Consider the following 19,353-nt stretch of genomic DNA (forward strand, 5'->3'; position numbering starts at 1 on the left):
CCTGAGGTGTTGGGTCTCCACCAGCCGAGTCGGGGTCGCCGGGTGCAGTGTTGCAAGTCTCACGCTTCTTGCGGGGAGCTTGCAGGGTTCTTTCAAGGCTGCTGGAAACAAAGTTGCAGCCTTTCTTGGAGCAGGTCCGCTGTCCTCGGGAGTTTCTTGTCTTTTCGAAGCAGGGGCAGTCCTCAGAGGATGTCGAGGTCGCTGGTCCCTTTGGAAGGCGTCGCTGGAGCAGGATCTTTGGAAGGCAGGAGACAGGCCGGTGAGTTTCTGGAGCCAAGGCAGTTGTCGTCTTCTGGTCTTCCTCTGCAGGGGTTTTCAGCTAGGCAGTCCTTCTTCTTGTAGTTGCAGGAATCTAATTTTCTAGGGTTCAGGGTATCCCTTAAATACTAAATTTAAGGGCGTGTTTAGGTCTGGGGGGTTAGTAGCCAATGGCTACTAGCCCTGAGGGTGGGTACACCCTCTTTGTGCCTCCTCCCAAGGGGAGGGGGTCACAATCCTAACCCTATTGGGGGAATCCTCCATCTGCAAGATGGAGGATTTCTAAAAGTCAGAGTCACCTCAGCTCAGGACACCTTAGGGGCTGTCCTGACTGGCCAGTGACTCCTCCTTGTTGCTTTCTTTGTTCCCTCCAGCCTTGCCGCCAAAAGTGGGGGCCGTGGCCGGAGGGGGCGGGCAACTCCACTAAGCTGGAGTGCCCTGCTGGGCTGTGACAAAGGGGTGAGCCTTTGAGGCTCACCGCCAGGTGTCACAGCTCCTGCCTGGGGGAGGTGTTAGCATCTCCACCCAGTGCAGGCTTTGTTACTGGCCTCAGAGTGACAAAGGCACTCTCCCCATGGGGCCAGCAACATGTCTCTGGTGTGGCAGGCTGCTGGAACTAGTCAGCCTACACAGACAGTCGGTTAAGTTTCAGGGGGCACCTCTAAGGTGCCCTCTGGGGTGTATGTTGCAATAAAATGTACACTGGCATCAGTGTGCATTTATTGTGCTGAGAAGTTTGATACCAAACTTCCCAGTTTTCAGTGTAGCCATTATGGTGCTGTGGAGTTCGTGTTTGACAGACTCCCAGACCATATACTCTTATGGCTACCCTGCACTTACAATGTCTAAGGTTTTGTTTAGACACTGTAGGGGTACCATGCTCATGCACTGGTACCCTCACCTATGGTATAGTGCACCCTGCCTTAGGGCTGTAAGGCCTGCTAGAGGGGTGTCTTACCTATACTGCATAGGCAGTGAGAGGCTGGCATGGCACCCTGAGGGGAGTGCCATGTCGACTTACTTGTTTTGTCCTCACTAGCACACACAAGCTGGCAAGCAGTGTGTCTGTGCTGAGTGAGAGGTCTCCAGGGTGGCATAAGACATGCTGCAGCCCTTAGAGACCTTCCTTGGCATCAGGGCCCTTGGTACTAGAAGTACCAGTTACAAGGGACTTATCTGGATGCCAGGGTCTGCCAATTGTGGATACAAAAGTACAGGTTAGGGAAAGAACACTGGTGCTGGGGCCTGGTTAGCAGGCCTCAGCACACTTTCAATTGTAAACATAGCATCAGCAAAGGCAAAAAGTCAGGGGGCAACCATGCCAAGGAGGCATTTCCTTACACCCTGGTACTGCCAAACTGCCCTTCCTGGGGTTTCACTGCAGCTGCTGCTGCTGCCAACCCCTCAGACAGGCAGCTGCCCTCCTGGGGTCCAGCCAGGCCTGGCCCAGGATGGCAGAACAAAGAACTTCCTCTGAGAGAGGGTGTGACACCCTCTCCCTTTGGAAAATGGTGTGAAGGCAGGGGAGGAGTAGCCTCCCCCAGCCTCTGGAAATGCTTTGTTGGGCACAGAGGTGCCCAATTCTGCATAAGCCAGTCTACACCGGTTCAGGGACCCCTTAGCCCCTGCTCTGGCGCGAAACTGGACAAAGGAAAGGGGAGTGACCACTCCCCTGACCTGCACCTCCCCTGGGAGGTGTCCAGAGCTCCTCCAGTGTGCTCCAAACCTCTGCCATCTTGGAAACAGAGGTGCTGCTGGCACACTGGACTGCTCTGAGTGGCCAGTGCCACCAGGTGACGTCAGAGACTCCTGCTGATAGGCTCCTTCAGGTGTTAGTAGCCTATCCTCTCTCCTAGGTAGCCAAACCCTCTTTTCTGGCTATTTAGGGTCTCTGTCTCTGGGGAAACTTCAGATAACGAATGCATGAGCTCAGCCGAGTTCCTCTGCATCTCTCTCTTCACCTTCTGATAAGGAAACGACTGCTGACCGCGCTGGAAGCCTGCAAACCTGCAACATAGTAGCAAAGACGACTACTGCAACTCTGTAACGCTGATCCTGCCGCCTTCTCGACTGTTTTCCTGCTTGTGCATGCTGTGGGGGTAGTCTGCCTCCTCTCTGCACCAGAAGCTCCGAAGAAATCTCCCGTGGGTCGACGGAATCTTCCCCCTGCAACCGCAGGCACCAAAAAGCTGCATTACCGGTCCGTTGGGTCTCCTCTCAGCACGACGAGCGAGCTCCCTCGAATCCAGCGACTCTGTCCAAGTGACCCCCACAGTCCAGTGACTCTTCAGTCCAAGTTTGGTGGAGGTAAGTCCTTGCCTCACCTCGCTGGGCTGCATTGCTGGGAACCGCGACTTTGCAGCTACTCCGGCCCCTGTGCACTTCCGGCGGAAATCCTTCGTGCACAGCCAAGCCTGGGTCCACGGCACTCTAACCTGCATTGCACGACTTTCTAAGTTGGTCTCCGGCGACGTGGGACTCCTTTGTGCAACTTCGGCGAGCACCGTTTCACGCATCCTCGTAGTGCCTGTTTCTGGCACTTCTGCGGGTGCTACCTGCTTCAGTGAGGGCTCTTTGTCTTGCTCGATGTCCCCTCTCTCTTCAGGTCCAATTTGCGACCTCCTGGTCCCTCCTGGGCCCCAGCAGCGTCCAAAAACGCCAAACGCACGATTTGCGACTAGCAAGGCTTGTTGGCGTCCTTCCAGCGGGAAAACACTTTTGCACAACTCTCCAAGGCAAGAGGGATCCGTCCACCAAAGGGGAAGTCTCTAGCCCTTTTCGTTCCTGCAGAAACCTCAGCTTCTTCTGTCCAGTAGAAGCTTCTTTGCACCCGCAGCTGGCATTTCCTGGGCATCTGCCCATCTCCGACTTGCTTGTGACTTTTGGACTTGGTCCCCTTGTTCCACAGGTACCCTAGATTGGAAATCCACAGTTGTTGCATTGCTTGTTTGTGTCTTTCCTGCATTATTCCTCTAACACGACTTCTTTGTCCTTAGGGGAACTTTAGTGCACTTTGCACTCACTTTTCAGGGTCTTGGGGAGGGTTATTTTTCTAACTCTCACTATTTTCTAATAGTCCCAGCGACCCTCTACAAGGTCACATAGGTTTGGGGTCCATTCGTGGTTCGCATTCCACTTTTGGAGTATATTGTTTGTGTTGCCCCTATCCCTATGTTTCCCCATTGCATCCTATTGTAACTATACATTGTTTGCACTGTTTTCTAAGACTATACTGCATATTTTTGCTATTGTGTATATATATCTTGTGTATATTTCCTATCCTCTCACTGAGGGTACACTCTAAGATACTTTGGCATATTGTCATAAAAATAAAGTACCTTTATTTTTAGTATAACTGTGTATTGTGTTTTCTTATGATGTTGTGCATATGACACTAAGTGGTACTGTAGTAGCTTCACACGTCTCCTAGTTCAGCCTAAGCTGCTCTGCTAAGCTACCATTATCTATCAGCCTAAGCTGCTAGACACCCTATACACTAATAAGGGATAACTGGGCCTGGTGCAAGGTGCAAGTACCCCTTGGTACTCACTACAAGCCAGTCCAGCCTCCTACAATCTGTCATTGATATAAAACCTTCATTGGTACAAACGCAGGTCCATTTCTTCGCAGACCTTGGCCAAAACTGTTGCATACAATCTTCTTAACAAGTCAAGTGTTTTAGATGTGAATATTTTTCTTGCATTTTAATCTGCATTTTATATCTTACGAAAAGCAGCAACGATTTTAAGTAATTGCACAATGTAAATTTACTATTTACTGTTTATAATTACCTCTCCTGTATGCAGCCCAGCCTACTAAGCTAGATGCTTTTGATTGGCTGAATTAATATAATTATACAAAAATTAAAAAGTATGTATTTGAGCCAAATTTGTGTATTTTTACATCTCCTAAGCTGATGGCTTTGTATTTCGAAAATATATTTAAAGATGATATTTGAGAGAAAATAATTTGGTGTTGGGGAGACTTATTACTACTCCTATTATCTTGGTCCAGGAGCGTTGCAGCTATGACCTTTGTGTATTTCCCATTCAAAGACATTCCAAAGTGACATATTTCTTTTTTACATTACTGCTAGAAAACTGCCTGATGCAGGAGGTGATCACTGTTGCTACTCTTGTAGATGGTGGCCACTAAACTAATTTTACCTTTGGTCATACCACAACACTATAATACTAAGGGCCTGATTCATAAAGGTAACTTACCAGTAGTAAAGTTATGAGTAAGTGAGTGCGGAATCTACGCACTTGCGGAGGAGTCTCTGCACTTGGGCGGAATCTCTGTACTGCACACTCTCTGCAGTGCACAGTGAAGACATTCCGCCCTAAGCGCAAAAACTCCGCTGCAGTCTGGAGATTTTGCAGTTGTAACTTTAGTGCACTTAAGTTACCTTTGTGAGAGGGGCCCTAATATTAGTAGCTCAGGAGGATTTTCATTGAACATAAGTAGCTCCTGTTAAAGAAAAGGTTGGAGATCCCTGATTTATACAAAACTGTGCAAGCATCTCAGAATTAGCAAAGCACAAATGAAGCACTTTTTTTTGTTAAATCTAAAATGTGTTGTAAACAAATACTTCAATATGATCAAAGCAAATCAATACTCCAGGTGATGCCATTTCCACACATTATCGTTTGTGTGCTGTATCGTTTTTATTACTAATAGTGTATGTCTGTGCAAATGTAATGGTTGTTTCAATTGAAAATGTGTTGTCTGTAATGGCAGTGTGATACCACACCATGCACACTCCACTCTACACCACTCCATCCTATGACACTCAACTCCACTCTATGCCTCTCCACTCTATGCCTCTCCACTCTACTCTATCCTACAACATTCCATTCTAGGCCACTTCACTCTACATCTGTCTGTGCTATTCTGAACCACTCTACTGTATGCCAATGCACTCTACACTACTGCACTCTTTGTCACTGTACTCTACACTACTCCGGTCTAAGTTACTCCACTCTACTCTGCACAACTCCACTTTACGCCACTCTGCAACACTGCACTCTATGTCAATAAACTCTACGTCACTCTAATCTACTTGTTACCACTGTACTCTATGCACTGCACTCTACACCGCTTTAGGCCATTACTATCTGCCACTCTACTCTACCCCAGGGCACTCTGCACCACTTCATGCTACTTCACTCTACCATGCACTACTTGACTCCATGCCACTTCACTCTATTCTGAAACAATCTACTCTACGCCACTGCACTCTACTCCACTCCACTCTATGCCACTGCACTTTATGACACTCTATTCTAAACCACAGCACTCTAAGTGACTGCACTCTACACCGATGTTCTCTTCTCAACTGCAATCTATGTCACTGCAATCCATACCACTGCACTCCAAGCCACTCTACTCTGCAACATTGCAAACTACACCATTACACTCTGCAGCACTCCACTCTATGCCACTGCACTCTATGCCACTATACTCTTCTCTGTACCACTGTCTTCTTCACCACTCTACTCTACACAACTGCTCTCTATGCCACTGTGTGCTACTCCACTGCACTATATGCCACTCTACTTTGAACCACTCCACAGCACTCCACTCTACTATGCACCACACTGGACAGCACTCCACTCTATGCCACTGCACACTTCTCTGTACCACTGTCTTCTTCATCAATCGACACAACTGCACTCTATGCCACTGTGTGCTACTCCACTGCACTACATGCCACTCTACTTTGAACCACTCCATAGCACTCCACTCTACTATGCACCACTCTAATCTATGCCACTGAATTCTATGAAGCACTCTGCGCCATTATAATCTGCAACAGTCTACACCAATGCACCACTGTACTCCACACTGCTTCACTCTACTCTACACCACTGCACCTTACGCCAATACACTCTTCACTCTACAACACTCTATTCTGTAACACTGCATTCTACATCGCTGAATTCTACACCATTCTACTCTACACTACTGCATTCTATGTCAATGCACTCTACTCTGTATCACTCCACTTTACGCCCCTGCACTCTGCAGCACTCCACTCTACACCACTGCACTCAATGCCACTCAATGCTATGCCACTATACACTAGTCTGCATTGTTCTATGGCATTCTGCTCTGCACCACTTAAAAACTCTGCACTCTATGCCGCTCTACTTTGCACCATCACACTGTACACCATTCTACTCTATTCTCCACCAGTGCACTCTACGTCACTACACTCTTCTAAGTAACACTCTGATCTACACCACTGCGTGGTACGCTTCTGCACTGTATGCCACTGAATTCTATGCTGCTGCACTCAATGCTACTGCAGTCTGTGCCACTAAACTCTGCAAAACTCTTCACTAATGCACTCCTCACCAGTCCACTCTATTCTACGCCACTACACTCTATGTCACTCCAATACATGACACTCTATGCCACTCCAATCTTACATACTCTTCGCTGTTCCACTCTACGACACTCCATACCACTCTTCTCTATGCCACTCTTCTCCATGCCACTAACTTTTAGCCATGCTGCTGTACCACATGGCTAAAGCACATTGGCAAACCTATAGCTCTTGAATGGGCGAGACCAACTGTCTTTGCCAATGCTTGTTAAAAAAGAACCGGACAGCAGAAATGTCTAGGTAATGGTGTATTGTGGTACAGTCAGAAGTGCTTAGAAATAGCATAAAATAGTATCGTGCTCTATATATAAAAATGTGATCTGAAATATTTCATTAAGATAAATTGTACAAAGAAACTTAAGGAGCATCTCCATTTGAAATACGAGTCCTGCATAAAAGGCAAAAAGTTTCAACATTACATGGGATCCAAGCGCTAGAGGTTATTTTTCACTCAGGACGCTGATAATTGTTGCCATTTGCAGGATGCTGAAGCACCCTCACTGTCGTCAAACTAACCAGTTTTGGCTATAAAAGTTTTTATATAACACTTACAGTATTCCTCTCTTTCTTATGCCTGTGACACGTGATCCCCCGCTCCCTCCAAATCCAGAGCAGGAAGCTCACCCGGGGGGCTCCTGCTGCCTGTGACCAGCCCCATCGGATCTCAATCCGAACAACATCGCTTTCAGCTAGCAGGGGGAGGAGACTGGGGAGGCTCCTCGGTCTGAGCTCTGCTTTTCCTTTCTGCTCCAGGAGCAGGAGGGCCCCGAAACCCTCAGCAGCATGAACTACTCAGACACGCGGACAAAGGGGGATTAAAGCCCCCGGAAGGAGGAGGCGTCCACTGACCAAGCTTGATCTCGGGACTCTGCCTGGCCTCGTTAGAGGAGCTCAGTCCGGGAAAGAAGACAGTTGCGCCGAGAAAGTAAGTCTTTAACTTTTATTGATTTCCCGGCAGCCCACAGCCCAGTGTCTTTTATTGACTTCAGGGAGGCATGGTGGAGGGGCTTCTTGCCTGATTTACATAATTGTATTCATCCTAGTAAGCATCTCTTATGCTATACCTTTGGTGTTTCGGAGAAACCTGGGATAATGCGTATTCATTCATTCATTCCTTGATCTCTCGATCGCTTTCGTGCAGTTTTACTATTTTGAGAAGAACTCGTGAGTTTGATGCCTAATCAAGGAACAACCTACTTTTCGGGGAGCTACTTGCTGCGTTTGGTTTAAAAAAAAATGTTTAATCCTCAACGTGCAGCACCTGGGCGCTCATTAACCATTGAGACTTTTTCTCATTTGTTGGTACTTTGGTGCCTATATTCACTCACAAAGAGATGTGGCCTTTTTGTTGAGAAATATACAAAATGTGTGTTGAATTAGATCTGGATCCATTGCTTTTTTTTTTTTTTTTAAACAAACCGAGGGTTACTAGTTCTAACGCACGCCCCTCCGATTTGTGATGTACGTCCACATTGGGATTAGCGCAGTTTCTCAAACTGGGAATTCATGCACTGGTGTGGGCTCGGATATTTGCTATATGATTCAATATTTTCTTGAAGAATGTCTACAAAAATGTTTTGTCTTTTCATAGTGTCCAGGCTCTGTCATAACCCCCTCCCCAAACCGGTGTATGTAAATTCTTAATACCTCAATAGAATGTTATCCAAGATGGGCACCGTGAGTCGGAAGGATGCCCCCCCCCCCCCCCACCCACACACAAAACAAATTGCACTTGCCATAATATTTTTATGGAGGGGAAACGCGAAGAAACCTCCAAAAACGACGTGTTCTGGCTCTCGGAACCGGCCAGGGCTGCCCCTTCCTCATTTAAAACTGGACAGACAAATGGTGTGGTTCTCCTGACGCCTGTGTCTACCTTCTATTCAAAGTCTTATATGTTTTTTCGTTTTTCATGTTTTGAATGTTGTTGTTGCTGCCTGGGGTTAATGAGTAAGCAATTGGCCGGCGTCTCGGTGAGAGCTGATCTGCAGGATTTTTTTTCAGTCCCTCCTCCCTTAGAGAATGTTCGAACATGTTTACAGCATCAGGGCTGGAAAAAGCTTGTGGTCTGTGAAGAGAAACACTAGCTTTTTTCACCAAAATTCGTGCTCCTCGTGTTGTGGTGGAGTTTCTGTAGGTGGAAGGTGTCCAGTCCCAATTTCGGCATTCGGTACCTTGATAAGGAAGGCTCGCAGAAACCGTTAGACCCGAGTGCCGTGCGTGGAAGGAGTTTGCCCTTGTAGCTGTTGAGAGAGAGTTCCGGAAAGGGTCTAATTCAGTCATGATGGACTGGGGTTTGAGGTGTGAGTAAAGGGACACGGCTGTTCGCTTTAGAACTGAACGACAAGCAGTTGGTTGCTTGAGACACTCATAACTGTGTGTGTAATACAGGCCTGGCCAGCAGCACCAATCTGTTCACAGTTTTCTGGGAATCCATACCCTATAAACCACTTACAGTTCCTCTCGTACTGACTTTCATTATCCCTCATTTCAGCACAATCAATCAATCAATCAATTAATTTATAAAGCGCGCTACATACCCGTGAGGGTTTCAAGGCGCTGGTGGGGGGGTGGTGCTGCTACTGCTCAAAGAGCCAAGTCTTGAGTAGTTTTCTGAAGGAAAGAAGGTCCTGGGTCTGTTATAGATCCTGCGGGAGGGTGTTCCAGGCCTTGGCGGCGAGGTACGAGAATGATTTGCTGCCGGAAGATTTGTGTCGGATGCTGGGGACGGAGGCGAGGGCAAGGTTAGCGGAGCGGAGATGCCGGGTGGGGGTGGAGAAGCTGAGTCTGTTGTTCAGGTATGATGGTCTGGTGTTGTGGAGTGCCTTGTGTGCATGGGTGAGGAGCTTGAAGGTGATCCTCTTGTTGACGGGGAGCCAGTGAAGGTCTCTTAGGTGGGGGGTGATGTGGCAGTGGCGAGGGATGTTGAGGATGAGTCTGGGGGAGGCACTTTGGGTGCGTTGGAGGAGTTTGGATGAGATACCGGTGTAGAGGGCGTTGCCGTAGTCGAGTCTGTTGCTGACGAGGGCCTGGGTTACTGTTTTTCTTGTTTCTGTTGGGAATTGTTCTGTTTGTAAATTCTGCGGAGCATGCAGAGGGTGTTCGAGGAGGAGATGGCGCTGACCTGCTTTGACATGGAGAGTGAGGAGTCGAGGGTGAAGCCGAGGTTTCATGTACTGTCGGTGGGCGTCGGTGGGGGACCCAGTGTGGACGGCCAGCATGAGTTGTCCCAGGCGGAGGGGGTGCACCCAAGGATGAGCACCTCTGTTTTGTCCGAGTTCAGTTTTAGCCGGCTGTCTCTCATCCAGTCAGCGATGGCTTTTAGTCCCTCGTGGAGGTTAGTTTTGGCGGTGTGCGGGTCCTTGGTGAGGGAGAGGATGAGTTGGGTGTCGTCGGCGTAGGAGATGATGTTGAGGTTGTGCTGACAGGCCACTTGTGCGAGGGGGGCCATGTAGATGTTGAACAGCGTCGGGCTGAGGGATGAGTCCTGGGGTACGCCGCAGATGATGTTGAAGGCTTTGCATTGGTACGGGGGAGGCGGACTCTTTGGGTTCTGCTGGTGAGGAAGGATGCAATCCATTTGAGGGTCTGGTCCTGGATTCCTGCTGCGTGGAGGTGGGATTTTAGGGTGTGGTGACATACGGTGTCAAAGGCAGCTGATAGGTCTAGGAGGATGAGGGCTGATGTTTCTCCATTGTCGAGGTGGCTTCTGATGTCGTCTGTGGCGACAAGGAGGGCGGTTTCAGTGCCGTGGTTGCGTCTGAAGCCGGAATGGGAGGGGTCGAGGATGTTGTTGTCTTCGAGGTACCAAGTGAGCTGAGTGTTGACAATTTTCTCGATGACCTTCGCCGGGAACGGGAGCAGAGAGATGGGCCGGAAGTTTTTCAGGTCCTTGGGGGTCTGCCTTTGGTTTCTTGAGAAGGGCGTTGATTTTGGCGTGTTTCCAGCTTTCCTGGAATCTTGCAGTTTCGAAGGAGATGTTGATGGCTTTCCGTAGGTGTGGTGCGATGGCCGTGTCTGCTTTGTTGAAGATGTGGTGTGGGAAGGGGTCTGATGGTGATCCGGAGTGGATGGAGTTCATGGTCTTGCAGGTTTCGGCGTCGCTGATGTTGGTCCAGGAGGTCAGTCGGTTGGAGCGGGTGGAGTTCGTGGTGGGTGGGGTAGGAGCATCTGGAGTGTGAGGGGAGTTGAAGCTGTCGTGGATGTCTGTGATTTTTCGGTTCTTTTATGGTGCTGAAAAGTTCTTTGCAGTCGTGGGCGTTGTTTTCTAGGCGGGTTTTGAAGGAGGATCTTTTTGCTAGCCTGATGAGTTGGTGGTGTTTGCGTGTAGCATCTTTGAGGGCCGTGTGGTTGTCTGGAGTGCGTTCGAGTAGCCATATTTGCTTGAGTTTTCGGCAGTGGCGTTCGGAGGCTTGGAGGTCGTCGGTGAACCAGGTGGCTTTTTTGTTGATGTGGTTGTTGGAGGGTTTTCTGAGTGGAGCAAGGCAGTCGGTGATCCATAGCTTGAGGTTGTGTGCCGCGATGTCCGGGTCGGTGGGGTTGACGGGCGGTTTCTGGGCTAGGCCGTTGATTAGTTGAGGTTCGGTGACTTTGCCCCATCGGCGGCGTGGTGGTTGTTCGGTGAGGTGGTGTTCTGTCTGTTTCTTGAAGGTGAAGTGAATGCAGTGGTCGTCGGTCCAGTAGAGTTTGGTGGTATGGTTGAAGGTGACGTGGTTGCTTGTGGAGAAGATGGGGTCAAGGGTGTGACTGGCTGTGTGGGTCGGTGTGTTGACGAGCTGTGTAAAGCCGAGGTTGGCGAGGTTTTTGGTCAGGGTGGTTGAGTTGGTGTCATTGCTGTTTTCGAGGTGAAAGTTCAGGTCCCCGAGGAGCATGTAATCCGTGGAGGCGAGTGCGTGGGTGCTGGCCAGGTCGGCGATGGCGTTGCTGAAGGGTGCTCTGGGTGTCTATAGATGAGTGTTCCTCTGAGTGTGGTGTTTGGGTCGGTGCGGATTTGGAAGTGAAGGAGTTCGGCGGCGCTGAAGGAGTCGTCCGGGATGGTTTTGACTTCGAGGGTGGCTTTGTGGACGATGGCTATGTCCCCTCCGGTTCTGTTGGTGCGGTCTCGGCGAGCGACTTTGTATCCGTTCGGGATGGCTATGGCGATGTCGGGTGCTGAGGAGTCGTTCCACCAGGTTTCGGTTAGGAAGGCCACGTCCGGGGAGCTGAAGTCGAGCATGTCCCAGACTTCAATGGCATGCTTGCGTGCTGAGCGGGTGTTGAGTATGCAATGGAGGTGGTTGGTCTTGATCCTTGGAGGTATGTGGGCTCTGTTGCAGGTTAAGCTGCAGTTGTGGCAGGAGAAGGGTCCGTGCGTGCTCTTTGGAGAGGCCTGGAAGCAGGTGGTGTCTCGGCTGGTGTTGAGTGCGCGGAGGGTGTCGGCGTTGTAGCAAATGCTGGCGGGATGGCTGTTGCCGGGGCCAGGGGTTCTGGCGCTGGGCGCAGACAGGCTTGCCTTTGGCGCGGCCGCTGCTGCCATAAGAGGAGGGGAGGGTGGGAGTGGCAGCTGGGAGGCGGGAGGGCCTGGCAAATGAGAGGGCTGGGGGGAGGGGACGCAGCAGCGGGAAAGAAGGCAAAAGTAACGTTGAGAAGGAGGGGGGAGGCGGGAGGGGCCGCAGGGGACGCAGCGGTGGGAAAGAAGGCAAAAGTAACGGTGAGAAGGAGGCGGAAGGGGACGCAGGGGACGCAGCGGCGGGAAAGAAGGCAAAAGTAAAGGTGAGAAGGAGGCGGGAGGGGCCGCAGGGGACGCAGCTTCGGGAAAGAAGGCAAAAGGAAAGGTGAGAAGGAGGGGGGAGGCGGGAGGGGCCGCAGCAGCGGGAAAGAAGGCAAAAGTAACACTGAGAAGGAGGGGCTGCAGGGGACGCAGCGGCAGGGGAAAACTAAGCTAAAAGATGCGGAGTGGAGGCGGCGCGGAAGGCGGAGCGGGGAGCGGACATATATGTCAATTCTTAATTTTAGATCTGCCACACGTCCTTTGGTATTATAGTTCCAGACAACCACAAGCAAATAATTCCGCTAGCGCACACCCATAAACTGTCTACATCTTGACAGTTAATTGGTAAATGCTATCATGGCATCTCAAGTGTCTGAAGAGGGACGACCCATATAATATGTAACATTGCAGGACTTTACTACGGTGTAACTTTAATCAGTACTAGTTGATATCTTTGAGCCTCAGTGGCCAAGAAACAGCAGTAAATGATGGCAGCATCATAGGCGTGTGTTGGCACCTGACCCTCATGAGTGAAGAACCTACCACACAAAACCTGATCGAAGGCAGCCCCAAGGAATCCACAATCTCTAGATCCTTGAAGGGGGGCAGGGGACCAGGAGTGCAGAGAGCCATCTTTATCTCTTCCAGTCCCAATCAACCTTTTCTCAGATACTAAACTATTGCCTCCCTTCATAGCCATCTCCTGTATATTGAAGGGTGCTCTATTATTTAGTTCCAGCCCAAGAAAGGCTCAACAGATCATATCAATCATCTCTCATTTATCGTTTTCTGTCCACATGACACTTTCAGAGTGTGTATACCTGTGAAGTTCAAGTAACCATTCGTCACAAGTGCAGGATTGTCTTCCGCCAGTGTTGGAGGGAAGAAAGTTTGGTCACCACTAAAGAAGTGGCAAACCATCTGTGGGTTTGCTATCAGGTCTGTAATATCAGATACATCCTGTAGAATAGCAATGCATGGGTAGAAGGGTATTGTGATCAGGCTATAGGTCTGCAGCTGAGCCTAAACATCATTCCAATAGGGGGGTCAAGGCTGGGCAGGCCCACATCACATCGTACTAGTTGCACTCCTCCTCCGACCACCTCCAGCACTGATCATGGATTAATAATTTAGTCTTCTTCAATTTGTGGGGCATCCAATACCATTCATTTACGATCTTATCATATTGGCATTTTAGTTTCTGTTTTGTAAACATAATATTGTGGTCATGTAATGAGGATGCCCATTTCTCGGGTAAATATTGTTTCCCCAAAAGAGTCTGCCAGGTTAGTCTAGAAGAGCAGAGGATTGGCCCGGAGTTCAGTGATTTAACAAGAATTCCATATATTCCTGAGACCACTTCCCTGCAGATAACCAGGATTCATAAATATTGTGCAATAGGTGGTCCCGGCAGCCCCACTAGTGGCGTCCCCTAGCGTAGTCCAAAGGCAGTGTCTTAATTGGTAATATTTCCAGTGTCTGATTGTGGTAAGTCGTATTGGGCCCTTAGGTCATGGATTGACTTTATCTTCCCACCTCTCTATAGTTGATCTGCAAATTCTGTGTCCCTTGAGCACCATTGTGGCCAAGATATGGACCTACTGTCTAGTTGGATGGCAGCATTATGCCACTATGGTGCTTTCTTATAAAGTAAGTGGAGGACACCAATCAACTTATGAGCCATCTCCCAAGCATCTTTCAAGTTGCCTGTACTGGTCTATACTCTGGTAGTGGTATAAACTGTTAATAATGGGTTTGGGTATTTTAGGAGGCTGTGTTCCAATGTCACCTATGGCGATGCCTCCCCTGAGTCTTGCATGTAATATATCAGTTGTGAGAAGTGAAAGATTAAGCTACCTGACTACATATGTGGTAATTGGAGCCCTCCTGCAGCTGTATGTGCCTATAGTTTGTATGTTTTCAGCCTCCTTCTGCCGCCACTCCATATGGAAGCTATTGGCTACTGTCTTGTCTGTTATTCTCAATTTCTAGAAAAACCCACTGAGGGGACTTCCGAAATGAACAGGACGTGTCTATCACTCTGTAAGCAACTCAATAATTTTACGTGGGCCAACTTGATCTGATTCACTTTGCGTTGACCTGACTGTTCTGTTTGTGTCATGGATTTCCTCTGACTGTTCAAAGAATTGTCTCTATCGGCTGCTTTTGTAGTTGAATATTTTAAGACAGTATTGTCCATTGCAATGTCTTCAAGAGAAACTTGGAATAATTCCAGTCTGTCAGGATCTGTAAATTCACAGATCTTACCATACACTGTTGCAATCATGCCTGCGGGATCCAACAAAACATATTTGCTGCCTCTGGAGCAGTCTGGACCGTATGGCAAGACATTTCTTATGCCTGACATTGGTGTCATTAGAATAATCGGAAAGAGAAATGGCCATCATATAGATTTGAGTTGTTGTGGCTTCCAGTGATCTTACTGCAGTAATTATTTTTTGCTCTCCAATTTTATTTGTGGTAGCTTCCTTTGTGTCATTTATTTTATTTGTAAAACTGAATATAAAATTATGAAATCAATAAAACATTCAGTAAAATATGTTGACCTCTAAAAAGAACAGTAGTTAATAAATAAGTAGGTAATCAGTATATTCAACATAAACACAATATAAAACAAAGAGCAATGTAAAATCAATTTAAAATCTAACTATGCCAATTAATCAACCCTGGGGCTTTAGACAGGCAGTTCGGGAGGAAGGGTGGCCAGTGTGCACAATTGAATCAGCCATGCTGAGTACTAAAGTGTTGATACAGCGGTTTCCACAAGCATGCTTGAGTTGTCTTTATAGATTCATAGCATATATACCCGATCTGTTAGCCCCAGTAGTCGGCTCAGAGGTGTAATCCAATGAGATCTGGATTTAGAATATGCCAGACAAAGAAACAATAAATGCTCATTTGTCTCCACAGAAAAGTTGCACAGCGGGCACAACTTGGAATTGGTCACAGATAATGACCAAGATGAAGTTAAAGCAGTGAGCAAAATACCATATCTGAACTCAAGAAAGTACAACCTTGCAAGCATGTGATGGATGGAATCTAGAAATTCCTTTGCCATGAATACGTGTTTGTGGTGGAGAAAAGATTTGGACTGGCAATCCATAGTGTCTGGTGTTTCACTTTGCTCGATATACTTGGCCCAGTATCTGTTCTTCACAACAGCCATCAAAAACACACAGACCAATGACTGGTCATACCAGTACTCTCTCAATCCTAATTCAAGCAGAACCTGCTTGACATAAGCTAATCAGGCAATCCCCTGGCTATTATAGCGGCTGATAATATCAGCAAGGGTGTCTCTGTATGGTGTTGGGTCTATAGTGCTCCATACTCGAATCCAGCTTAGGATAGTGCACAACTTAGCATGTTCTGATATTGGTTTTAAAGCAAGACCTAGTCACAAGGGAAGTAGAAGAGTGTTCATCCAAGTTTAAGATGGACCTCATAAAATTATTTTTTCTTCCCCTGTAGGTGATTTGTTGCCATGGCCCCACAAGCCAGCACCATACAATTCTACAATCCAGATCTGAACATTATAGTTCTCCATTGCAGGCAAGATAAGATGGAAGGGGGCCTTCTTAGGAAACCTAACTGATTCTGATGCCCTCCTATGTATCTTGCAGATGATCTTATCAGTGGTTGTTGTCTTGCACCCTTTACGGTCAAATTGGTGGATTCTTTGTTTTAGTTTGGCTAGTTCTTCATTGAACCATTCAATTGCAAGTTTACTCCTGATTTTGTTCTTACTGGTTTGATAAGTTCCAGCTGGTTATGTGTTGTAGTAGAAAGTTTCTAGATTGGCTACAGGGTCCTAGACATAGGATGAGTCCTTTCTGACTAGTACTGTAGGTATTGTTGAATACTTCTATATTGATGTTTTCAATGTGTCTAGTTCAAATTGAAATTTGAGATAAACTTGCTTCATGACCAGGAGGTAGGAAGTTGAATATTGTGAGAGTACTAGGACTAATGTCATATATTGCAATAGGAGTTCAAGTTTTAAAAGACGTGGAACTTTCTTTCTCTGAGTTTTGAACAATTTCTGTTCACCTAGGTGCACTTCTCTTGCTAGACCATGTCTTCACTGAGTCATGATGGTGTTTTATGAAAGGGCATGGTCTCTGGTATGGATTGACCTAATAATGTAGTTACTAGTACACACAAAGTTGTACGGGGCTGGGTGTCTCGTTATTCCTTCAGAATGTAATACAGAGCCTACTCAGTGTGCATAGTTTTGTACTCTGCAACCCTAGCCATCGTTCGAATGCGAATGGTCCTAGGGATGGTGAAATAGCACAAGTGGCTTGCTGAAACTCCCTGTCTTGCAGCTGAAGTGGGGGCTTACACTGGACCCAACAGGTTGGTGAACTGGACTCCACTAAAACTTTGAGTTGGTGATGACGCCTTCTGTCTGCAGATGAGCTACTTACAAAGAATGCTTAGAAAATATAATGGCAAAAGGATGTGGGCCAGGGCCTGACATGCACATTGAAGGAAATGATGCCAAATTCTATGGAATTGAAAACTAGGTGCAGTTTTACACCTCGTAAACCCAGATATTCTCTTTTGCATGTGATTTAACTCGTAATTGCACAGTACTGCCAGGATGCATCCGCATAGTATTCGTAACTGTGCAACCCATAATAAAGGCCTTAAAGTGGTACTGAAACTAAACGCTAAAATAGAAGCTGAACAAAGTTTAAATATGTGACTGTGCAAAGTGGGCAACAAAGAAGCCTCTCTTATTCTGATGGATTTCAAGTTTAGTTCTGCCCTTTGTTTTCACATTATATTCTGATAGAAATTAAATGGATGCAAAGTAAGTTTTCTATTCACCATCATATCCCGCTTTATTTAGGTCCAAATAAAAACAATAAAAGCATAATCACATAAAACATTAGATACATGATTAAAATCATAAAACAATTAAAAAAAACAAGGTGTGAAGAGTTGAGCCAGGACCATGAATCATGCAGCTGGATACAAAATTAATGCAGGCCTACAGCTCAGCACAGCCAACATAAGCACATCAACAAATATAAAGTGTAAAAGTAAGCTAGTGCAATCCTTTGCAGAAGAACCTTGTCCATGGGCAGACTTCAGTCACAGTTGGCAATACAAATTCTGCCAATTAAAACAATATAGTGCACCTATAGTGTAATGCATGTTTCAGCGACTTGGCCACACCAAAACAGACCTCGCGGGTAGGGAGCAACTGCAAATACAGGAGAGCTGGGATATGTCGGGTATCCGAGTTGTTCCTCAAAAGTCAAATTAAAAACTTACTGGTGAGATTGCAGTAAAACCTACGGAAAAACAAAATGTGCCAAATTTGGAATGAACGCTCATTGCACATGCAAATCAGAATTTCCTTTTGTTCAGACTGACCTAGAAAGTAAGGAGAGATGGCATCTAATCTGACCCAGCCTAAACTTGATAAGAAGGCCCTTTCCATGCCCTTCAAGACCATTGACAGATAAGGCTCCATACCAGGGATGGTTTGCACCAATAGATACTCTGTTTCCACAGCTCAGTCTCCTTCTTTTTCCTTACCATAAGATCTCTAAAGTTGGATTTCAACCAGATTGTTGTCCCTTTCGGTGATATCACTTAGCAAGGAGAAGATGTTAGGTCTGATAAGTTTGTTGCACAAATCCCTAACATGCCTAAGCCAGGAAATACGGAAACCCTTGTCACAAGCAAGACAGTCCAAAATAATGTCCCCTTTCAGGCAGGCCTCCAGGGTTGCGCCAAATCGAGCACCATAACATCGAGGGGCCAATTTGATGGTGTTGACTACGTACAAAAGGCCCAACTCCTCATGGATGACAAAGGTAGGTGTCCCTGGGGCACACCAAGGATGCGTCTGCAGCCCCTCTTCGGACTACAAATCGCTGACGGCTTTAAAGCCCCACAGGCCAGCACCATAACTAAGAGTTGGCACACATTTCCTATTGTAGATCTCAACAAGGGCCGCTATCTATTTGCTACCCATGTTTGAGACAAAACCTGAAAAGAAACCCAATTGCTTTATAGAATTTAAGACTCCTCTTTTTCAGCAATGGGACCCAAGATCCTCTTGAATCAAAAGTAACCTGCAAATAAGAGTATTTGTGAGTTCTGCCTTCGGGACTACCCTGCAATGCGAAACATCACATTTTCACATTTTAAGACCCACATGGCATACAAACGTTTTGGTAAGATTATTGTTCAGGCCCAAACTATTAATAAAATCTGGAAAAGAATTCAGCAGAGCCTGAAGGCCGTTTCGAGTTTGAGACATTAGGACGGTGTCATAGGCATACAGGAGCACAGGGACATGCCATCCCAGCACAGTCGGTGCATCCCTGCCCCTGGCCATCAACAAAGCCTCCTGGCCATTAACGTACAGGAAGAACAAGGTGGGAGCTAGAACGCAGTCCTGCTGGACATCATGTCCCTTTCGGAAGCTCTCAGAGCACTCGCCATTCTGCCCATATCTAACGCAGGCACTCAAGTCGTAGTGAAGTGTGTAAAATAAGACACCAGACCAGAGTCAAGCCCCAGAGACTCTAAAACGCCTAATAACTTGGATTTGACAATGCTATTGAAAGCGCATGCCAAGTCTGTGGCCACAAGATAAGGGGCTTTAGCCACAGTATATTTACTAATAAGAACGTAAAGGTTGGGGCATTGATTCTGGGTGCCCAGACCATATCTCAAATCATATTGGACATCAGAGATAATATGGTTGTCCTAGATCCATGGCAGAATTCTATCTAGAACAATTCTTCCAATAACCTTCACTGTGGAGACCAAGAGGGAAATGGGACTATAACAGCTAAGGGACACTTTTCCCTTTAAAAAAAAAAAAAAAATGGGGACTATTATCGTGGAATGCCACAACGTGGGCAGGCCAGTCTGGTAGGCTACATTGGTATGGCTAGGACAGGTG

The 19,353-nt window shown here is 47.2% G+C and overlaps 1 protein-coding gene and 1 long non-coding RNA gene across 2 annotated transcripts in view; one reads left to right on the forward strand and one right to left on the reverse strand.

Annotated features, from left to right (window-relative positions):
- Positions 1-7,310, reverse strand: part of LOC138261560 (uncharacterized) — an 85,302-nt gene extending 77,992 nt beyond the window's left edge. Inside the window, exon 1 of the long non-coding RNA XR_011199114.1 lies at positions 7,202-7,310. This is a non-coding gene — a long non-coding RNA (uncharacterized lncRNA). The remainder of the gene's footprint in view (positions 1-7,201) is intronic.
- Positions 7,311-7,412: 102 nt separating this feature from the next.
- Positions 7,413-19,353, forward strand: part of LOC138261557 (uncharacterized) — a 403,078-nt gene continuing 391,137 nt past the window's right edge. The window contains exon 1 of the mRNA XM_069210617.1: positions 7,413-7,574. The gene's annotated coding sequence lies outside the window, so the exon portion shown is untranslated. The remainder of the gene's footprint in view (positions 7,575-19,353) is intronic.

This window comes from Pleurodeles waltl, chromosome 10 (genome assembly GCF_031143425.1).
Source record: "Pleurodeles waltl isolate 20211129_DDA chromosome 10, aPleWal1.hap1.20221129, whole genome shotgun sequence".
Classification (NCBI taxonomy): domain Eukaryota; kingdom Metazoa; phylum Chordata; class Amphibia; order Caudata; family Salamandridae; genus Pleurodeles; species Pleurodeles waltl.